The following is a 22,151-nucleotide window of genomic DNA, read 5'->3' on the forward strand; positions in this document are numbered from 1 at the left end:
CTCCATTACAAAATTTCTCCTCCGTAGTGTGAGCCATTTGGGGAAGAGCACCTTACCTAGTGTCTCTGACGTGCGCCCTCCTAGTACATTCCACCTTTTCTTTCACGTCATTGTCTGATACTAGGGTGCATAGCCAGCACGGTAGCCAGCCCGTGTGGTGGGGTCGCTATGTACCCTTTTGGTTGAGCCCCCTGAACACACAGGGATCACACTTCTGATACCTGAGCTGTGACCTCCTCATGCATGCCTTGGAATGGTTGCTCGTCACCCTGGAGCATCGGAACTCCCAGCAATGGCCACCGTGCCAGAAGGCCCTTGCTGTGGCTGGGTGGCGCCCGTGAGGAGAGCCCCTGATCGGAGTGGGTGGTATCAGGGCAGACGCTATGCAAATGAAATGCATACGGGTCCAGAACTCTGGCCGTTCTTCTGCGGCCGTCTCTCTGTGTGGAACTGATTCCTCAAGTGCTGCTTCTCTTGTCCCTTCGGCCTTCCCTTCCGTGGCTACTCCCTGGGAAAGGGTCAGGCCCGTCGGCTAGGGGCAAAACCTTTCCCCCGTTATCTAGTTTGCACCAGGACTGATGGAGATACTTTCAGCAATACCAAACCTTTATTCTTTGTGGAACACATTGAAGACAAGTTTGGCGAAGTGGACTCCCTGAGCAAGATGCGGTCGGGTTCGTTGCTGATAAAAACTGCTTCAGCTGCCCAATCTGCAGCCCTTCGTGCCTGTACCCATCTTGGCACAATTCCTGTGTCCATTACCCCCCACCAGTCTCTAAATATGGTACAAGGTGTGATTTTTCACAGGGACCTCATCCTTCAAACTGATGAGGAACTTCGGGACAATCTCGGACGGCGGGGTGTTCACTTTGTTCGGCGTGTTCAGAAGGGTCCTAAAGACAATCGTATTGATACTGGTGCCTTTATCGTGGCCTTTGAAGGGGATACCCTCCCTGAGAAAGTTAAGATTATGGTCTATTGCTGTGATGTGAAGCCGTACATTCCACCTCCTATGAGGTGTTTTAAGTGCTTGCGTTTTGGACACATATCTTCCCGCTGTTCACAGGCCCCTCTCTGTGGTGACTGTGGACGTCCACTCCATGAGGGGAGTCCCTGTGTTCCCCCTACTGTGTGTGTAAATTGTCATGGTAGTCATTCTCCACATTCACCAGATTGCCCAGTATATAAGAAGGAAAAAAAGATACAGGAGTATAAGTCCCTCGATCGTTTAACCTACACAGAGGTCCGTAAGAAATATACACGACTTCACCCTGTGTCCATGACATCTAGTTACGCCTTGGTTACATCTACACCCCTTCTTCCCCCTTCCTTACCCCCATCCTGGACCCCCCTCCTCCCCCCCTCCCCTGCGGCTCCCACACCTTCTCCTCTGGGCGCTGCTCCCCCTCCCCAGCCGGAGAAGTGTCCCACTCCTTCAGCGTCTGCCGGTCAAGGGTGCCTCTCCCGGGATGCCCCTTCCCAGCACCTTCCAGGCCAAAGGTCTGCTGCCGCGTGCCGACTGCAAGAGCGGCGGTCTGTCGGCCCCCAGGTCGCCCGGTCTCTTTCTGTTCCTGATCTTGCTGCAGCTGGCTCCTTTATGCCACACAGCCCTCCTCGATCTCAGCCTGAAAAGAAGAAGAAACATAAGTCCCGGGACAAAGAGCCTCTGGTGTCACCGGAGGTCCCTTCCCCGCCTTCACAACCGGATTCTGACGTGTCGTTCATGGATGTCGCCCCCTCCTTGTCGGTGACGGGTGGGGACCCGGCGATATGACTGGATTTAGCGTGTTCAGCCCCCATTTAAAGCATTGTTCTGTGGTTCTCCAATGGAATTGTAATGGATACTATCGTCACCTTCCGGAATTGAAATCCCTTCTTTCGTCCTACTCTGCAGCTTGTGTGGTTCTCCAGGAATCTCATTTTACTGATGCTCACTCACCGACTCTCCGTGGGTTCCGTGTTTTCTGTCGAAATCGGGTCGGACCCCTGCGGGCTTCTGGTGGCGTTTGTATGTTGGTCCGTACAGACATTGCTAGCACGTGGATTCCTTTTCAAACTACATTGGAAGCGGTTGCTGTTAGGGTCCACTTAGACTCTGCGGTCACAGTTTGCAATCTTTATCTCCCTCCTGACAGGACTCTTACACCTGCTGCCTTAACTGCCCTTCTTCAGCAACTTCCTCCTCCCTTCCTCCTCCTTGGGGATTTTAATGCTCATCATCCTTTGTGGAGCAGTGCCTTTCCATCTAGACGAGGTCTTCTTATAGACCAATTTATTGCAGACCACGACCTGTGCCTTCTTAATGATGGCTCCCCTACTCATTTCAGTGCCGGTCATGATACCTTTTCTGCCATTGATCTTTCTCTTTCTTCTCCCTCTCTCCTCCCTTCATTACACTGGTCGCCACACGACGACCTTTGTGATAGTGACCATTTCCCGTTGATTATCACGCTCCCTTCCCACTCCCCGATGGACAGGTTACCTCATTGGTCTTTCCAACGCGCCGATTGGCCTCTATACACTGCACAGGTCGTGTTTTCTCCCTCTTTGTCGGGTTGTATTAATGACGTCCTATGTGACGTGTCTGACGCGATTGTTCGCGCTGCTAGCCTTGCTGTCCCACGCTCATCTGGACCATTTCGTCGCCGGCAAGCCCCTTGGTGGAGTATGGCCATTGCCATTGCCATCCGTGATCGCTGTCGAGCTTTGCAACATTTTAAGAGGCACCCATCCGTAGCCAGCCTTACTACCTTTAAACGCCTCCATGCTAAAGCCCGTTATTTAATCAAACAGAGCAAGCGGATATGTTGGGAACGATTCGTTTCTTCCCTTGGCTCTACTGTCCCTCTGTCACGGGTATGGGCTACACTTCGCTCTCTCCAAGGTTGCCATCGGCAGTCCACCCTCCCAGGCCTTCACCTCCCAGATGGCATTTGTACGGACCCATTAGTTCTTGCAGAACATCTTGCGACCCATTTTGCAGTGGCATCAGCGTCAGCCTCCTATCCAGCTGCTTTCATTCACCAAAAACAGCGGGCTGAATCTTCCACCTTACGTTTCACCACTTGTGAGTCAGAATCTTACAACGAACCTTTTACTGAATGGGAATTTCTTTCTGCTCTATCTTCTTCTCATGATACGGCCCCTGGCCCAGATTCCATTCATAACCAACTGCTTCAACATCTCAGTGCTCCACAACGGCAACATCTTCTTTGGATGTTTAACCGTATCTGGCTCCAGGGTGACTTCCCTTCTCAGTGGAGGGATAGCATTGTGGTTCCTGTCCTTAAGCCTGGTAAGAACCCCCTATCTGTTGACAGCTATCGGCCAATTAGTTTGACCAATGTTGTTTGTAAGTTACTTGAACGGATGATAGCGTGTCAGCTCAATTGGGTCCTCGAATCTCGGGATCTATTGTCCCCTTACGAGTGTGGCTTTCGAGAGAGACGGTCTCCAATCGATCATTTACTTCGCTTGGAATCTGCAATTCGGCAGGCTTTTTCCCAGTGCCGCCATTTGGTTGCAGTGTTTTTTGACCTTCGCAAGGCCTATGACACGGCCTGGCGCCATCACATCTTGCTTATCCTTCATCAGTGGGGTCTTCGGGGCCCACTCCTGATTTTTATCCGCCAGTTCCTGATCCATCGGTCATTCAGAGTTCGAGTTGGTACTGCTTTTAGTTCTCCACGGACCCAGGAGACGGGCATCCCACAGGGTTCTGTCTTGAGTGTCCTCCTTTTCCTCATTGCTATCGATGGACTTGTGGCCTCTGTCAGTCCCTTGGTCGCCCCTGCCCTGTATGTGGATGATTTCTGCATTTGGGTTAGTTCCTCCTCGATGGCATCTGCAGAACGGCAGCTCCAGGTAGCTATATGGCGTGCCTCTGCATGGACCCTCTCACACGGGTTTCAATTCTCTCCTTTAAAATTGCAGGTGGTCCACCCTGATCCAGAGCTCTTTTTTTGCTGCACGACGATTGCCTGTGGTCCCACAGTTTCGTTTCCTGGGTCTTCTTTTCGACAACAAGCTCACTTGGCTGCCCCATATCAGACTCCTGAAGGTAGGATGTTTCCGTAAACTCAATGTCCTTCGCTTCCTTGCCCACTCCTCTTGGGGTGCGGACCATTCCCTCATTCTCCGTCTTTATCGTGCTCTAGTTCTGTCTCGCTTGGACTATGGTTGTCAAGTTTATGGTTCAGCTGCTCCTTCCACACTGCACGTGCTGGATCCAGTCCACCATCGTGGTATCCGTTTGACCACCGGTGCCTTCCCTACTAGCCCTGTTGATAGTCTCCTGGTTCAAGCTGGGATCTCCCCCCCCCCCCCCCCCCCCCCTTTCTGTTCGGTGGTCCCAGCTTCTGGTGTCTTATGCACTCACTATCCGTTCCTCTCCCACTCATCCTTCCTATTCTATCCTGTTCCCAGACCATGGACGTCGCCCACCCGACTCCCGCCCTCGGGCGGGTTTACCGGTTGGGCTCCGCCTTGCGTCTCTTTGCCGTGATTTTCAGCTTCCTTCTTTGTCCTGTCTTCCTCGCTACCTCCCCTCTACCCCTCCTTGGTTAGTTCCTCGGCCTCGAATTCGGATGGATCTCCGCCGAGGTCCGAAAGATTCCATCCCCCCGGTGGTGTTCCGTTCCTTTTTCTGCCAAATTTTATGGGAGTTTCGGGATGCTGTTGTTTTTTACACTGATGGCTCTAAATTTGCTGATCATGTTGGGTATGCCTTCACGTCCTCTGTTGGAACGGAAAATCATCTGCTGCCACCTACATGTGGGGTGTTTACTGCGGAATTGATGGCAATTTCCCAGGCCCTTACCTTTATTAAACAGTCCCAACACAACCGCGTTTTGTTATGTAAGGACTCGATGAGTGGCCTTCTTGCTATTGACTGGTGTTTTTCGCGCCATCCCTTGGTCTCTGCCATCCATGACCATCTCGCTGATATTCACCGTGCTGCTTGTTCCATTGACTTCCTTTGGGTCCCTGGCCATGTGGGTATCCCGGGTAATGAGCTCGCTGATCGTTTGGCTGGGGGAGCAGTCACTTACCCCCCGTTTTCTGTAACCCCTCCTGCAGCGGATTTACAGCTTCACATCAAATCCCACTTCGCACAGTCATGGGCCAATTCTTGGGAGGCTACTCCCCTGTCTAATAAACTTCGTGCGATTAAGGTGACACCAGGCCCGTGGCGTTCTTCCTTTCGCCTCTCCCGAAAGGACTCGACCACACTGTGTCGTCTCCGCATTGGCCATACCAGGCTGACCCATGGTTTTCTTTTGCGTGATGAGCCACCCCCACTTTGTGGTTGTGGAGCCTTTCAGTCAGTAGCCCACATTTTGGTTGGATGCCCCCTTCTGTTGGCTCTGCGTGCTAAGTACAGACTCTCCCACACTTTACCTTTGATGTTGGCTGACGATTCCCGGATGATCTCTCTGGTTCTCTGTTTCCTCCTGGAAAGTGGTTTTTATTCTCAGTTTTAAGGTTTTTAATCTCTCTCTGGTGTTGGCAGGGCGGTGAGTGTTTGGGTGTCTCCCACTGTAAGCCGTGTTTGGAGATTCCCGATTCACCTCCCTGACTGAGATCCTCTTTTCTTCCCCTTTTACTCTGTTTTTACCTTTTTTTTAAAGGATTGGTTAGTCTCCTTTTCCCATATGTATTTCTACATTCTAGCAGTTGCACCTTTTAAGTCACAGGTGGTCTTGCCTATGCTGCTTCAGCATAGCGTTGGGTTCGTTCTCTTGCCGACTTCCCTCATTTTGTTTTTTGCCAATGACAACATGACTGCCCTTTTACGTTTTTACCTTTTTCCGTTTTATTGTTCTGACTTTCCTGAGATGTCCCATTAGCGGAATGGAGCATATTTGAAACAAGGGACTGATGACCTTGCTGTTTGGTCCCTTAAACCTCAAACAACAAACCAACCGTCTCACTCCCTCCCCTCCTCCTCGAGACCCGTGTATCGTCTGCCATGTCTAGCACACGATGCACTCACTGAAACAGCCAAACTATTCAGCGTGCAAATATGGAACTTCCATCAGTGTGTTATGGAAGAGTTGCATTAAGTTTTGATTTTACTTTTACATCTACATCTACATTTATACTCTGCAAGCCACCCAATGGTGTGTAGCAGAGGGCACTTTACGTGCCACTGTCTTTACCTCCCTTTTCTGTTCCAGTCGCGTATGGTTCGCGGGAAGAACAACTGTCTGAAAGCCTCCGTGCGTGCTCGAATCTCTCTAATTTTACATTCGTGATCTCCTCGGGAGGTTTAACTAGGGGGAAGCAATATATTCGATACCTCATCCAGAAACGCACCCTCTCGAAACCTGGCGAGCAAGCTACACCGCGATGCAGAGCGCCTCTCTTGCAGAGTCTGCCACTTGAGTTTGCTAAACATCTCCATAATGCTATCACGGTTACCAAATAACCCTGTGACGAAACGCGCCACTCTTCTTTGGATCTTCTCTATCTCCTCCGTCAACCCGATCTGGTACGGATCCCACACTGATGAGCAATACTCAAGTATAGGTCGAACGAGTGTTTTGTTAGCCACCTCCTTTGTTGGTGGACTACATTTTCTAAGGACTCTCCCAATGAATCTCAACCTGGTACCCGCCTTACCAACAATTAATTTTATATGATCATTCCACTTCAAATCGTTCCGCATGCATACTCCCAGATATTTTACAGAAGTAACTGCTACCAGTGTTTGTTCCGCTATCATATAATCATACAATAAAGGATCCTTCTTTCTATGTATTCACAATACATTACATTTGTCTATGTTAAGGGTCAGTTGCCACTCCCTGCACCAAGTGCCTAACCGCTGCAGATCTTCCTGCATTTCGCTACAATTTTCTAATGCTGCAACTTCTCTGTATACTACAGCATCATCCGCGAAAAGCCGCATGGAAGTTCCGACACTATCTACTAGATCATTTATATATATTGTGAAAAGCAATGGTCCCATAACAGCCCCCTGTGGCACGCTAGAGGTTACTTTAACGTCTGTAGATGCCTCCCCATTGATAACAACATGCTGTGTTCTGTTTGCTAAAAACTCTTCAATCCAGCCACACAGCTGGTCTGATATTCCGTAGGCTCTTACTTTGTTTATCAGGCGACAGTGCGGAACTGTATCGAACGCCTTCCGGAAGTCAAGGAAAATAGCATCTACCTGGGAGCCTGTATCTAATATTTTCTGGGTCTCATGAACAAATAAAGTGAGTTGGGTCTCACACGATCACTGTTTCCAGAATCCATGTTGATTCCTACAGAGTAGATTCTGGGTTTCCAAAAACGACATGATACTCGAGCAAAAAACATGTTCTAAAATTCTACAACAGATCGACGTCAGAGATATAGGTCTATAGTTTTGCGCATCTGCTCGACGACCCTTCTTGAAGACTGGGACTACCTGTGCTCTTTTCCAATCATTTGGAACCTTCCATTCCTCTAGAGACTTGCGGTACACGGCTGTTAGAAGGGGGGCAAGTTCTTTCGCGTACTCTGTGTAGAATCGAATTGGTATCCCGTCAGGTCCAGTGGACTTTCCTCTGTTGAGTGATTGCAGTTGCTTTTCTATTCCTTGGACATTTATTTCGATGTCAGCCATTTTTTCGTTTGTGCGAGGATTTGGAGAAGGAACTGCAGTGTGGTCTTCCTCTGTGAAACAGCTTTGGAAAAAGGTGTTTAGTATTTCAGCTTTACGCGTATCATCCTCTGTTTCAGTGCCATCATCATCCCGGAGTGTCTGGATATGCTGTTTCGAGCCACTTACTGATTTAATGTAAGACCAGAACTTCCTAGGATTTTCTGTCAAGTCGGTACATAGAATTTTACTTTCGAATTCACTGAACGCTTCACGCATAGCCCTCCTTATGCTAACTTTGACATCGTTTAGCTTCTGTTTGTCTGAGAGGTTTTGGCTGTGTTTAAACATGGAGTGAAGCTCTCTTTCCTTTCGCAGTAGTTTCCTAACTTTGTTGTTGAACCACGGTGGGTTTTTCCCATCCCTCACACTTTTACTCGGCACGTACCTGTCTAAAACGCATTTTACGATTGCCTTGAACTTTTTCCATAAACACTCAACATTGTCAGTGTTGGAACAGAAATTTTCATTTTGATCTGTTAAGTAGTCTGAAATCTGTCTTCTGTTACTCTTGCTAAACAGATAAACCTTCCTCACTTTTTTTATATTCCTATTAACTTCCATATTCAGGGATGCTGCAACGGCCTTATGATCACTGATTCCCTGTCCTGCACTTACAGAGTCGAAAAGTTCGGATCTGTTTGTTATCAGTAGGTCCAAGATGTTATCTCCATGAGTCGGTTCTCTGTTTAATTGCTCGAGGTAATTTTCAGATAGTGCACTCAGTATAATGTCACTCGATGCTCTGTCCCTACCACCCGTCCTAAACATCTGAGTGTCCCAGTCTATATCTGGTAAATTGAAATCTCCACCTAAGGCTATAACATGCTGAGAAAATTTATGTGAAATGTATTCCAAATTTTCTCTCAGTTGTTCTGCCACTAGTGCTGCTGAGTCGGGAGGTCAGTAAAAGGAGCTAATTATTAACCTAGCTCGGTTGTTGAGTGTAACCTCCACCCATAATAATTTTCAGGAACTATCCACTTCTACTTCAGTACAGGATAAACTACTGCTAACAACGACAAACACGCCACCACCAGTTGCATGCAATCTATCCTTTCTAAACACCGTCTGTGCCTTTGTAAAAATTTCGGCAGAATTTATCTCTGGCTTCAGCCAGCTTTCTGTACCTATAACGATTTCAGCTTCAGTGCTTTCTATCAGCACTTGAAGTTCTGGTACTTTACCAATGCAGCTTCGACAGTTTACAATTACAATACCGATTGCTGCTTGGCCCCCGCATGTCCTGACTTTGCCCCGCACCCTTTGAGGCTGTTGCCCTTTCTGTACTTGCCCGAGGCCATCTAATCTCACTTTTATGTGCAGCAACAAATTATTAAGACGATTGCTGACAGTTTACGAAAATGCTTTTTCTTGCAATGATACCGAACTTTCGACATGCAGGAAACTTTGTTGTTATTGATGTTAGATGTACAAATCTTAAGATTACATGACATTTTCTTCTTCTACAAACTGGAACTCCATCAGTTTTCTAACACAAGATAATTTTGGTTAAATACAGTGCATAATGGTCTGCTTCTGTGTTAACTACATAAGCGGTTGCCCGTGCTGTTCTTTGCAAGAAACAGATCACTACTATGTTTATAAAGAATCAGTTGCTAATTTTTCTGATCCACCTACTTATTCCTAACTTAAAAAATTATAAGATTTATGCTGTGAGAATACATAATGTTGAACATCTGGAAATGTCAGGCACACAGTTGTTTGTTGTATACCTAAGTCTCCTCATACATCAATCTGGAAACTTGGGTCTGCTAAATAACAGCAGAAATGTTTTGATTTTCAATTCTTCTTTCACAATTTTCCTTAAGGAAGTTTCTCAGGCAAATAATGTTTTTATTGTTAAACTTGTATAAACTTCTACAGTTTCTCTCTTGAGTATATCTTCAGGCTATGTATGTATTTTTTTGCCATCAACGTAACATAAATTCTGCCATTACTACAAAAAAGTCAGTAAAACTTCAACAGAACTTACAGAGATCACTTCAAAAAATGTAGAATCTTCTCCACTTTCGAGAAGCTCCTCTAGTTTTATTCGTATGAAATTGGAGAATGTTCTTCCTTTTAAGCAACTTCCCCCTCACTTTCACTCATGCTGAGAATGTTCTCAGCTGAAGCATATTCTCAGAGTCACTTTATTCATGTGAACTTGAAAATGTTCTCAGATATTTTGAGTATAAAGTATATTCTCAGTTTTATTCATACTACCCATTGCTTGGGGCACAAGATAGGAGCAGGTAGGACACGGCCTGACTTTGCTGCATTGATAGCTACATCCCTGAGCCAGTGAAAGGTGAGGGGACATTAACTGTGTCTGTAACTGTAGTAATGTTCATTCATTTAGGCTATTCCTTTCTGTTGCAATTTGGTGCTGGAGTTGCCCATCAGTTAAGGGGTCTCTCTCAGTATTAAAAGTACTGTAAATTCCAGTAGACACTACAAGTAGTTTTGGTTCTTAGCGTAAAATTAATTTAGAAAGATCTCTCTAAGTTAATTATTATGCCTCTCATTTGGGGGTGTCTTACGTGACAAATCTTGTGTTTAGTGTATAAGTCGGGCAGACAAATGCACCAAACTAGGGAAATAAACAGAGGTTTACATGTGTATATATATTAAAAAAAAAAAAAGTAAATATCTTCCAGCTAGCATTCAGCAGAATCCGCTAATTCCCATCATGCGGCCATTATCATGTCAGAAAACTTTTCACGTGAATCACCTAAGCACTAGTGAAAGCCCCGTCATACCTTATGTATGTGATTATCACCATCTGTGCATGTGCATATTGCTATCCCATGACTATTGTCACTTCATTTTATGGTATTTGATGTTGATTTTTCGTTTAGTATACTTTTTTAACAGGGTTGATCCTGAGATAGTGCCTTGAGGTAAATATTTCTTCAGACTCCCCCCCCCCCCCCCCCACTCCCTCCTCTCAGGGTGATGTTCTTATGTAAGAAGCCACCCACCAGCAATATTAATTGATAATCCCTTGTTATCTCGTGTAGCTGACAAAGGATAGTCATAATGTTTCAACTTTCACCTTGGTAAAAATCAAGCTGCGACTATAAAACTTGTCGATGTTAATTCTGCCCTACATATGCGTGCTTCACTGTGACACTTTTCTCCCATCAGTGGATGATTTGGTGGAGACTTTGGTTGTAGAAGTCTGCATTTTGGCTCTTCAGGAAGCGTTCCATCTTGAAAGTCACCTTGTCGTCATCTTTATTAGAGGAAAGAGAAAGAAGACACCCTGGGACCATATCAAGAGAATATGGGGTTGAGGGTGAGGCAAAATTAGATAGCCCAGAGAAACATCATTTGTGATTTTATTTCATGCCGAGTGAGTTGGCGAAAAGTCATGTGACAAAAATATGTCCTTGGAAAGCTTCCAGCAGTGCTTTGTCTTGACGAGAGAACTTGGTAATATGCTCCTGTGCCATTTTTCCCCATTTGAGCATAATCTGTTAACATCATACTGTGGTAATACCAATAAATACTCTGCGTCACCTTGGCCGATGATGTTTGCTTCTTTGCCTATTTTAGCAGTGGTGAATCCACATATTTCCATTTCTAGTTTCCCTCCTTTGTTTTGGGATCATATCTAATAAAATCAGTTGGACTGACATGCTAACAGCTGCAACATTTTCATTGTTTCATCAGTTTGGCAGGCTTTGTGGATGGGAGTGAGCAGTCACAGAAAACTGTATGTTGTGACCTTTTATCACATTCAAAGTGTCACGCAAGATGTTGAAAAACTGGTCCGTTACTGATTTCCACATTTCACACTACTGCGTTGGTTGTCATATACCTGTCTTTGAGCACAAAGGCGTCTGTTTCTATTGTGAATCCTGGTTCTTCAGTTAGATGTGGTCTTCCACTATGTTGTCGTCACTTGGACATGTTGGGACACATTCAGAATGTTGGCCCCACCGAACCACGCTGTCATACAATGGTGCTGTGTTGCCATGCAGTTTCATTGACACGTGGATAGCCGCAGTGTCGTTCCCTTCAAGTGCAGGAAATGAAATTGCCACTCAATGTTCCACTTTATAAATGGGCTGTGCCATTTGGTTTTGGCAACTTCAGCGGTTTTCTAGCTACTGTGGTGTGGAGATTTCAATGTGTATGAGGGCTGCAGACATGTATAGGGAGGGGGAAAAAACAACAGAAACCGCCTGCCTGCCCCCCCCCCCCCCCCCTCTCTCTTCCTCTCCCCTATCTATCTATCTATCTTCCCCTCCCCTCCCCCAAGGTGGAAATTAGCATGTTTTGACTAATCCTCTTATTAAGCAACAGTTTGTGCTTTGCAGTAATCAGGAGCAGTTGTAGGTTAATGAACATGACACTAATGATCTTGTGTCCATACTCAGTAATTTAGTCGTGCTTAATACTTTCTCTGTTGTCGTTTAATTCTTTTCCTAGAATCAGTGAAACAACCCCCTTGGAATTCCTCCAGATCTTTAGGATTCTCATGCTCATGGTGCAAGCAGATGTCACATCATATTAATTATCTAGACTATCAGTTAAGTATAGGCAAAGTTTGGGCATACTTTCAGGGACAGTTGAAGTATAAAACGTAGCTTTTCATTGATTAAAAGGAAATTTATTTCTTGTTTAGAATACATGTGTGCACATCCAGGTTGGTCTGTGAAGTTGTTAACAAGTCATGGAAGTCCTCAGGTGATGATAATTTGTGTCAGATCGAAGTACTGGGTGATCAAAAAGTCAGTGTAAATTTAAAAACTGAATAAATCACGGAATAATGTAGATAGAGAGGTACAAATTGACACACATGCTTGGAATGACATGAGGTTTTATTAGAACCAAAAGAATACTAAAGTTCAAAAAATGTCTGACAGATGGCGCTTCATCTAATCAGAATAGCAATGATTAGCATAACAAAGTAAGACAAAGCAAAGATGATGTTCTTTACAGAAAACGCTCAGTATGCCTACCATCATTCCTCAACAATAGCTGTAGTTGATGAATAATGTTGTGAACAGCACTGTAAAGCATGTCCAGAGTTATGGTGAGGCATTGGCGTCGGATGTTGTCTTTCAGCATTCCTAGAGATGTCGGTCGATCACGATACACTTGCGACTTCAGGTAACCCCAAAGCCAATAATTGCACGAACTGAGGTCTTGGGACCTGGGAGGCCAAGCATGACGAAAGTGGCGGCTGAGCACATGATCATCACCAAATGACGCGCGCAAGAGATCTTTCACGCCTCTAGCAATATGGGGTGGTTCTAATAAAACCCCATGTCATTCCAAGCATGTGTGTCAATTTTTACCTCTCTATCTACATTATTCTGTGGTTTATTAAGTTTTCAAATTTATACTAACTTTTTGATCACCCAGTACAAGAAAAAGTTATAGGAGAGAATTCACAGCATTGTTAGTTGGAAGCCAGTGTCAGGGAGTACCCAGCGTGGTACTGACATTCCAGGTAGTAGCTAGCAGTTAACATGTGATTTCTCTCCCTCACTACCAAGAGTATGTGCGTAGTGAGCATGTTGTCAGCAGACCACGTTTCACTGGAGCAACCAAACTTCACTAAATTGATGATCCTGCTTGTCACTACTCTCTTTCTTGAGTTAAGTGCTTGGGTACCATGAAGCCCCAGCTTTTGCAGCAGTAATATTCTTTCTGTGCTGCAAGTCTATCCTTCTGCTATTCTTTCTTCTTCTCTGTTTTTGATTGTACAGTCTTCTTGGTAATGATTGTGCTTGGATCTGGTTTGTGAGTTTGGACACTCGTTTTCTTCCCTTCTGGCATTCTACAAATTTTCATTCTGAGCTATATGGTCCCCATGTTGTGTTTTACTTGCTACTCCTTTCCTAAATTTTACAGAAGTTTGGATAGTGCAAGGAAGGTTGCCCACCATGACATATATTCCACCCCTTGTGCCTTCTTTCTTTGCACCCTACCTTTCTTGCAAAGGTACTACACCCAAAACCCAGCATGTTAGCCATTCCATTGTTCAGTGTGTTGTCAAGTACCTGCATGGTGGTGGCCCCCCTGATGATGCGGATACCGTACTGTTTGTGCCTGAGCTGGAGAATCCCCATGGAAGCCAAGGAGTATGTGCTGTCATGGCTGGTGCACAGGGCAACGGTTTACTGGCCGCGTAACTGACTGGCTGGGTCAGCCGACATTCAGACTGGATGGTACTATGGGGGAATATTCACTCATGAAGTGAATTAAACTTTCTTCTACTGGGAGCTGCAAGCAGCAGTTATTTCAGATGGGAAGATTATTATAATGCAGAGAGATAAAGACTTCATGATGCTTCCTTCCCTGGCTATGCCCTGGGAAAGAGGATCAAGTCAGATGTCTGGGACCGAAATACTTCGCTCAATACTTGGACTGTACTGGAACTGGTAGGGATACTTTTACTGCAGTGAAATCACTATTTCTTTGTTGAAAACACTGATGAAAAGTTTGGGGAAGTTGAATCTCTGGGGAAAACATGACATGGTTCATTATTAATTAAAACTTCCTTTGCTGTCCAATCTACAGGTCTTCATGCATGCAATCATCTAAGTGACATACCTGTGACCAGTTTCCCACAAAAAACTTTGAACATGATCCAAGGAATCATCGTCCATAGAGATATTGCACTCCATAAAGGTGAGGAACTCTAGACTAATCTCTAGTGGCGAGGCATACATTTCATCAGATGTATACAAAAATGGTCCACTGAAAATTGTACGGATACAGGTGCCTTTATCTTAGCCTTTAAAGGGAATGTCCTCCTTTCAAAGTCAAGGTCATTGTGTACAGGTGTGATGAGAAGCTGTATGTCCTACCACCTATTGGATGCTTCAGATATTTACGCTTTGGGCATATGTGAACCCACTGCACGGTGAACATAAAATGCAGCAACTGTGGACACCTACTCCATGGAGGTAGTCCTTGTAAACATCCACCTCTGTGTGTCATCTGTGCAGTACATCACCCTCTACATTCGCCAGTTTGCCCAGTTTTCAAGATAGAACAGAAGATCCAGGAATACAAATCTGTTGACTATCTGTCATATTTTTATGCACAGAAGAAATAGGAATGCCTACATCCTGTGGCTAATAACAATCAATTATGCTAACACCCCCCCCCCCCCCCACCTACTGCACACCCACCCCCAACTTTTCCAAACCAGATCTCCCACCATCCTCCTCTCCTGTGGTTCGCCTATTACCATCGTTGGGAACAGCTTACTGCATCCATCTGGAGAAGCATTCTCTTTCCTTGGCGTATACCGGTGACAGGGCTCCCTCTTGAGATCCCTCTCCCTGGCAGCCCTTGTGCCAGAGGCCCAACAGCAAACAATGACTGAAGAAGCCACTCTTAATCTGTCTCTGTGCTCAATGTGGGTAGCCCCGTGAACAAACCTTGCGCTGCTGTATTCTGAGCCAATGTTTGTGGATGTGGTTTCATCCCCACTGGTGATGAGCAGTGATCCTGTGACATGACTGCAGGACTGGTCTCCTGGCCCCTTCTTGTTTAACCTGGCCTCCAGTCATTTGATCATTCAGTTGGATTGTAGTGGGTACTACTGTCACCTAGCAGAACAACACCACCTTTTTTCCTCTTCTTCTGCAATTTGCATTGCTCTTCAAGAAACACACTTCACTGGTGAACTTTGTTCTATACTTTGTAGTTAGTTTGTTCTGTCGGAACCGCACTGGTCTTGAGAGGGAATCTGGAGTGAACTGTACCTTTGTTCGTACATGACATTGGTGAATGGATTTCCCTTCATGCCTATCTGGAGGAAATAGTGGTCTGGGTGCATTTGCAATGTTTACCTACCTCCAGGCAGGCCACTTACCCTCCCCTCTCCCCCTCTATTCCCCTGCTTGGGGCTTTCAGCATGTACCATCCTCTGTGTGGTTGGGGCCTTCTAAAAGACCGATTTCTCACAGATCTGCGCCTTCTCAATGATGGTCCTCCTACCCACTTCAGTGCCACCCAAGGCATGTTTTTCAGCTAATGATCTTACGATCTCTTCCCTTGATGTTGTGGCTTTGTAAGGAGCAGTGGGCTACAGAGTGGTGCGGCAACTGTCATCGTAGGAAAACTGGACAGGAGCAGATATAATTAGCGAACTAGTTAACTCTACAAACAGAAGATTTACTTACTTGTATTTCTCCAAGTGTAAGATGACTCGTTGCAAAAGGGGCACTAAGAAACAAAGTCCAGCTATCACCATGTCCACAAGGAAAACTCTCTCTGTACTGAAGCACAAATGGTGAAGACAGAGCCATGACCAGGCGGCATCCGCATATCATCACGTTTTTAAGTGCTTCCAAATGTGAAAGTACCGAGTTGCTGCCACCGGCCCACTGTATTGTGGCAGCAGAGGGCACTCAAAGTATGTAGCTGCTGAAGGTGTGGCTTAGCGAACATGCCCTGTTGAGTGTACCCAAACTATCATGACCACTATCGATGTCGAATGGAAACTTGCAAATCTGCTACCAACGTAATGATACCCATGGACATGGAGTGATATCAGTATGTGATACCACATCCCCCCCCCCCCAATCCCAAATCTCCTCACTTTTGTCTTGTAGTGGAAGATGAGCAAACGATGATGGCAGGGAGGTCTGGATGCAGGTCACGATGAAGAGATGGGAGCCCAAACTGAGGCTGGCACCAAGCTCCAGTCCATGCCCCAGCATACAACCTGAGCCTGCTCAGGAATACCAGCCAAAAAGCTGAGCAGGGAGTGTGCACCCACATCCAGAGACAGAGCAGTAAATGAAGGCAGAGGCATCTCTATGACTGCAGAGGGACCTGAGACAGACAGCATGTGGGACAGCTGCTAGGAGGGGGGCCCATCTCCAGACAGTTGTGGCCGTTGAGACGATGACTGCAAAATGATGCCGACTTCCATTGTCTGTGGGACTGGTGCTGATGGTGTGGTGCCTGTGGGAGCCGGATGCAGTAAGGGCTGCTGCGTCCAGGCAGGCATGGAATCTGAAAGTACAAAGCCTGCAGGATGATTACACAATTCATAAGGACAAATTTGATTCTGGTGGCACTGAGGCAATCATGTTGGTCCCTGTAGGAGAAACTTGGAACATCCAATACATCATAAACTGGTGCTTCACTACTAGTGCCTCCATCTGCTATGCACTCTGCAAAAGACCAGATTGTTTGTTTGATACTTTGCCTGTCTGGGAGGAGTGGGTGCCACCTGCTGTCAGCATTGCAATGACTGAAGAAAGGGTCAGTGGTGCCATCCATGTAACAACTCCACCAGTGATGGTCCATCACATGGCTGGGAGTGGTAGGAGGGCCAGAATACCAACCAAGATTGATCCCATGTGTGGGAGGAACAGAGTTTGTCTATCTGTTGCTTAAATATACATATAAAGGTTTCAGCTTCACCATGGAATTGTGGGTGAAACAGAGCACTTGTGGGTGATGCCGGAAGTGGTGCCAAACTGTTCAAACTTGGCAGCAACAAACTGAGGTCCATTGTCTGCCACAATCGCCTCAGGCAATCCCTTGAGGCAAAAGATCAATGACAAGGCTTGCATTGTGAAATACACTGTAGCAGAGTGCATTGGAATCACGAGGAAAAATTGTTGAAAGTGTCAACGACAATGAGCCAACATGTATTAGAGTAAGGACCAGTAAAATCCAAGTGCAAAAGTTGCCAAAGTGCTTGAGGGTTGGGGCCATTCAAAGAATTGCTGAGGTGGGGCTGACTAATGTTCAGCACAGGCTCATCACTGAGAAGTCATCTGTTCACTTTGTTCGTCAAGACTGTTCCAAGTACAATGAAGACGCGCCAGCTGCTTGGTGCAAATGTTGCCCTAGTGACACTTGTGTAACAAATGAAGCACGTCAGGCTGGAGAACCTGGGAACCACAACACATGACTGATTATTAATGGTGTAAAGCAAAATGACACCTCGGTAAAATGCAAGGGTGTGCCGATGGGGAAAATATGGGTGAACCACAGAGGTACAAATTTGTCTAGCTGAAAGTTGGTAACCAGTGCCAATGCAGTGCAACAGAATCTGCAAATCAAGATCCACTGCTGTGGGCTAGGTAATTTTCCGGTGATAAAGTGGGAAGCTGTGCAAAGCATCTGTGCCTTGTGCACCAGTGTAGCAACAAGAAGAGGACTTGTCAAAAGTTGAATATGGGCCAACAGAGAGGCGAGCAAGAACATCCGCATTGACACACTTAAAGCAGGCCAATACACTGTCTCATAGTGGTGATTTGAGAAAGAAGAGCCCACTGTTGCAGCTTTTGTGCTGTGCAAGTTGGGACTTACTGAGAGGGGCTAAATAAAGATTGTAGAAGTTTATGGTCAGTCACCAAGTAAAATTTTCTGCCAGAAAGATACTTGTGAAATTTAGTGACACCGTAGACAGTGGTGAGAGCCTCATTTTCTGTTTGGGAACAATTACATTGAGCTTTATTCAACAACTTTGAAGCAGTGGCAGTTGGCCTGTCAACAGCATCAAATTTATGTGAAAAACTGCACTGGTGCCATAAGAGGAAGACAGAGAAAACAGCAAAAAGCAAACAAAAAGACTATAGAACAGGAAGAAAGCAACAAGATGACTACTCCAAATAGTAGTACTACAGCTTGTGGCCAGATGTGTATGACTTTGTACACAACAGTAGGGAGAGGTGTTCTACAGAGTGGTGCAGCAACTGTCATCATAGGAAAGCTGGACAGGAGCAGAAATGATTAGTGAACTAGTTAACACAACACACAGAAACTTTATTTAACTTCTACTTCCCCAAGCATAAGACAGCTCATTACAAATGAGGCAGAAGAAACAGAGTCCAGCTATCACAGTGTTCACAATGAAAAGTTTCTCTGTACTGAAATACAATCGGTGAAGACACAGTTGCGACCGAGCAGCATCTGTGTAGCATCACATTGTGAAGTGCCTCCAGGTGAGAGTGTGGTGAGAGTTGCTGCCCGTCATCCTACATCATGGTGGCAGGGGGCACTCGAAGTACAGAACTGCTGGAGGTGTGGCTTAGCAAGCACGCACCGTTGGGTCTGCCCGATCCTCCATGACTGTTATCAGCATCAAACAGAAACTTGCAATTCCATTACCAGTGTAATGACACCTGTGGGGTGCTATTGATAAATGATACCCCATATGATGTTATGCAAGGTGTCTCAGATGCGATCATCTGCACCAGTGGAACTGCTGTTTTCTTTTTGACAGGTCCGCTCCACATACGGCCAGTGCTGTGGTGGATGTAAGATATTGCAATAGCTATTCAGGATCACTGATGAGCCCTGAAATGATTCAGACTACATCCTTTGGCAGACCTACCTTAACGCCTTTACGCAATTTCATGCTAAGGCTCACTATTTAATCAAATGCAGTAAGAAGGAATGTCTCCCCATTGGTGACATATGCCTCTTCAGCTCAGGTGTTCGTCAAGCTCTGTGGTCTTATGCACTGCCAGTGTTCAACGGCTGTTCAGGGCCTTGCCCTACAATGTGGTCTTTGTACTAATTCATCAGTTCTTGCAGAACACTGTATGACCCACTTTGCAACAGCATCGGCATCCTATTCCTATCCGGATACCTTTCTACTGCAGAAGTGACAAGTTGAAGACATCTCTGTATGTTTCACCCCCCACCAAGCTGAATCCTGTAATGAACCCTTCACTTACAGGGAACTACTTCTAGCTCTTGCCTCATCCCACAACATAGCCCCAGGTTCTGATTCGGTTTACAATAAGATAATCTAATGCTGAACGTTCCACAAAGACAACATTTCAGGGTCTTCATACTTTGTTGACTGTAAAGTGGATTCCCCTAGCAATGGCAAGATAACATGATTGTCCAAACTCTTAGGCCAGACAAGAACCCAATGTCTCTTGATAGTTACCAGTCGATTAGCCTGACCAGCTTACTCTGTAAACTGCTTGCAAGGACAGTTGCCTGCAGATTCTTGTATCTTGAGGCCTTTTGTCCTCCTATCGATGTGGTTTCCAGGAGGCATGATCCACATCTGACCGCCTGCTTAGATTGGGAACAGCAATCTGACAGGCTTTTTCTAAACGCCAACACCTGCATAAGGTGTATGACACTGCTTGGCATCATCACAATATACTCACCCACAATTACTAGGGCTTTAGAGGGCTCCTACAGATTTGTCAGTTTTTGTCTCACTGGTTGTCCCCGGGTGCAGCTGGCATTTCAGTCAGCTCCCAGCAGGTCCAAGAGAATGGCATTTCACAGGGCTCTGTGTTGAGTGTCACTCTTTTCCTCATTGCCATTAATAGGTTAGTGACCTCTTTTCGGCACCTAGACACACATACATTGTATGTCGATGATAAGTGCATTTGGTGCAGCTCCCACTCTCAGACTCTGCTGAATGCCAACTCAAAGCTGCCATCTGGCTGGCCTCTGTATGGGCTCTTTCTCACGGTTTCAAATTTTCTCCCACAAAAATGTGGGTCATGCATTTTTTCCAATTTACCACAGTCTGTCCTGACCCAGAACAATACTTAGGTACCCAGTAATTGGACGTTGTAACACAGTCACATTTCTTGGGCCTCCTTTTTGATAAATGCTGACCTGGCTGCCATGTATTCATCACCAGAAGACTACCTGTATGCGGAAGCTTAATGCTCTCTGCTTCCTTGCTCATACATCTTGAGGTGCTGATCGTGCTACTCTTATCTGTATTTACTGGGCCCTGGTTTCGTCCTGAATGGACTATGGTTGCCAGGTTTATGGCTCAGCAGCTCCTTCAGCTTTAAAAAAATTAGACCCAGTCCATCATTGTGATGTGCACCTGACCATCGGTGTCTCCTTGCCGAAGCAAGGATTTTCCCCCTTCAGATTCGATGTAGCAGCTGTTGATCTCGTATGCAATCACTATTCAACAATTCCATGATCATCACGTGTGTTCCACTCTCCTTTCATGCAGCTGGTGTCATCTTCCTGATACTCGCTGTCCTGATACCTGCCTTCCGTTGGGACTGCCAGTTGGAATGAGCCTCATTTTGCTTTCTGAAGATCTCCATCTCCCCTCCCTATGTTGTGCTCCATGTGTTTTCTCATACACTCCTCCTTGGATGATGTCCAGGCTAAGTATTAGGACTGATCTCTTCCATAGTCCTAAAGTCTTGATTGCCCTCATGACCTTTCAGCATCTGTTGCATCCAGTTCTTAAAGAGTTACTGGGGTGCTACTATCTTTTACACTGACCACTCTAAAACTTGGATCAGGTGGGATATGCTTTTACGTCTGCTGTTGGTATGGAATGCCATTTCCTGTTGAGAACATGTAATGTGTTTATGATAGAGCTGATAGCCCTTAGCATAACCCTCCATTTTATTAAACGAGCCTCCCTTGAACATGTTGTACAGACTTGATGAGCAGTCTCCAGGCTGCAGACAACCTTGTAGGCAGGGCAACCACAGCCATGAGTCATCTTCTCAAGTATTAATAAACTGATATGGCTGTATTTAGTGCTTTATTTTTAGATCGCTGTTGGTTTTGTGGCACTAAGAGCCACATCTTCAGGTGAACATCTGCATAACAAGAATAACAATCCAGAGACGTCCACTAATATGGTAATTTTCTAAATGTATCTTAACATTTAAAAAAATAAAAAAAACTATTAAAAGCTTTTCATGATAATATTAAAATAATTGTACTCAGATAGTTGAAACACTAGAGCTAAAAAGCTCAGAACTTTGTACCCAACAATCATCGTCCATTAGAACAAAACATCTCTAAAAGGTGGTATGTCATGAATAAAACAGCCATAATCCAGTTCAAAATGGTGGATGGTGTAGCGACCCTTTTTTCTATCCCTACTTCCGTATCTTGCATGAAAGTAGGAATGTTAATTTATTTATACATTGACTGGTATTGAGGGGTTTTGTTTTATCCCGGCTAGTTCTTACATTAACCCCAGTGAGTCACTACACGTATTGTCTTCCCAGTTCCGAAGGAAAAAACCATAAGTAAATTAATGCTAGTGTTTTCAAATGATTCTCGTTCACCTGTTTCAGTTACTAGTCTGCAGTTTATTCTTGGTGAAAATCATGTAACCTAATTATTTATGAACCTAAATTGAAGTAAAGTTCAAGACAAATAGTCAGTTTCAAATTAACACGTTATTTTATTTAACAATAATTATTAATAAATCAGTTCATTCACACGATCGCATTCAAAGGGGTTCTTTGAATAAGTATCTAATCTGGAATCCTGTCAATATCAGGGATACTAAACAATGGTCTGTCACTTTCGATAAAAAGATTGTTCCCGTTTAATATCCATAAACTGTCACGAACTATGATTACTAGTCGCGTGAAGCAAAGCTTTTCCACTATCACAATACAAAGTCCGAATCTGTCCAAAAATCGTAAATTCTGTAAAATATTTAAATCTTCACACGAAGTGACGTTAAAGTCAGAGAGATTATTAATCACCTCCCCGTTTCTCTAATATGACAAAAGTTCTAATTCTG

At 45.2% G+C, this 22,151-nt stretch overlaps 1 protein-coding gene across 4 annotated transcripts in view; it reads left to right on the forward strand.

Moving 5' to 3' along the window:
* LOC124619841 overlaps positions 1 to 22,151 on the forward strand; it is a 127,369-nt gene that overhangs the window by 82,743 nt on the left and 22,475 nt on the right. The gene's annotated exons all lie outside the window — the stretch shown is intronic.

This window comes from Schistocerca americana, chromosome 6 (genome assembly GCF_021461395.2).
Source record: "Schistocerca americana isolate TAMUIC-IGC-003095 chromosome 6, iqSchAmer2.1, whole genome shotgun sequence".
Classification (NCBI taxonomy): domain Eukaryota; kingdom Metazoa; phylum Arthropoda; class Insecta; order Orthoptera; family Acrididae; genus Schistocerca; species Schistocerca americana.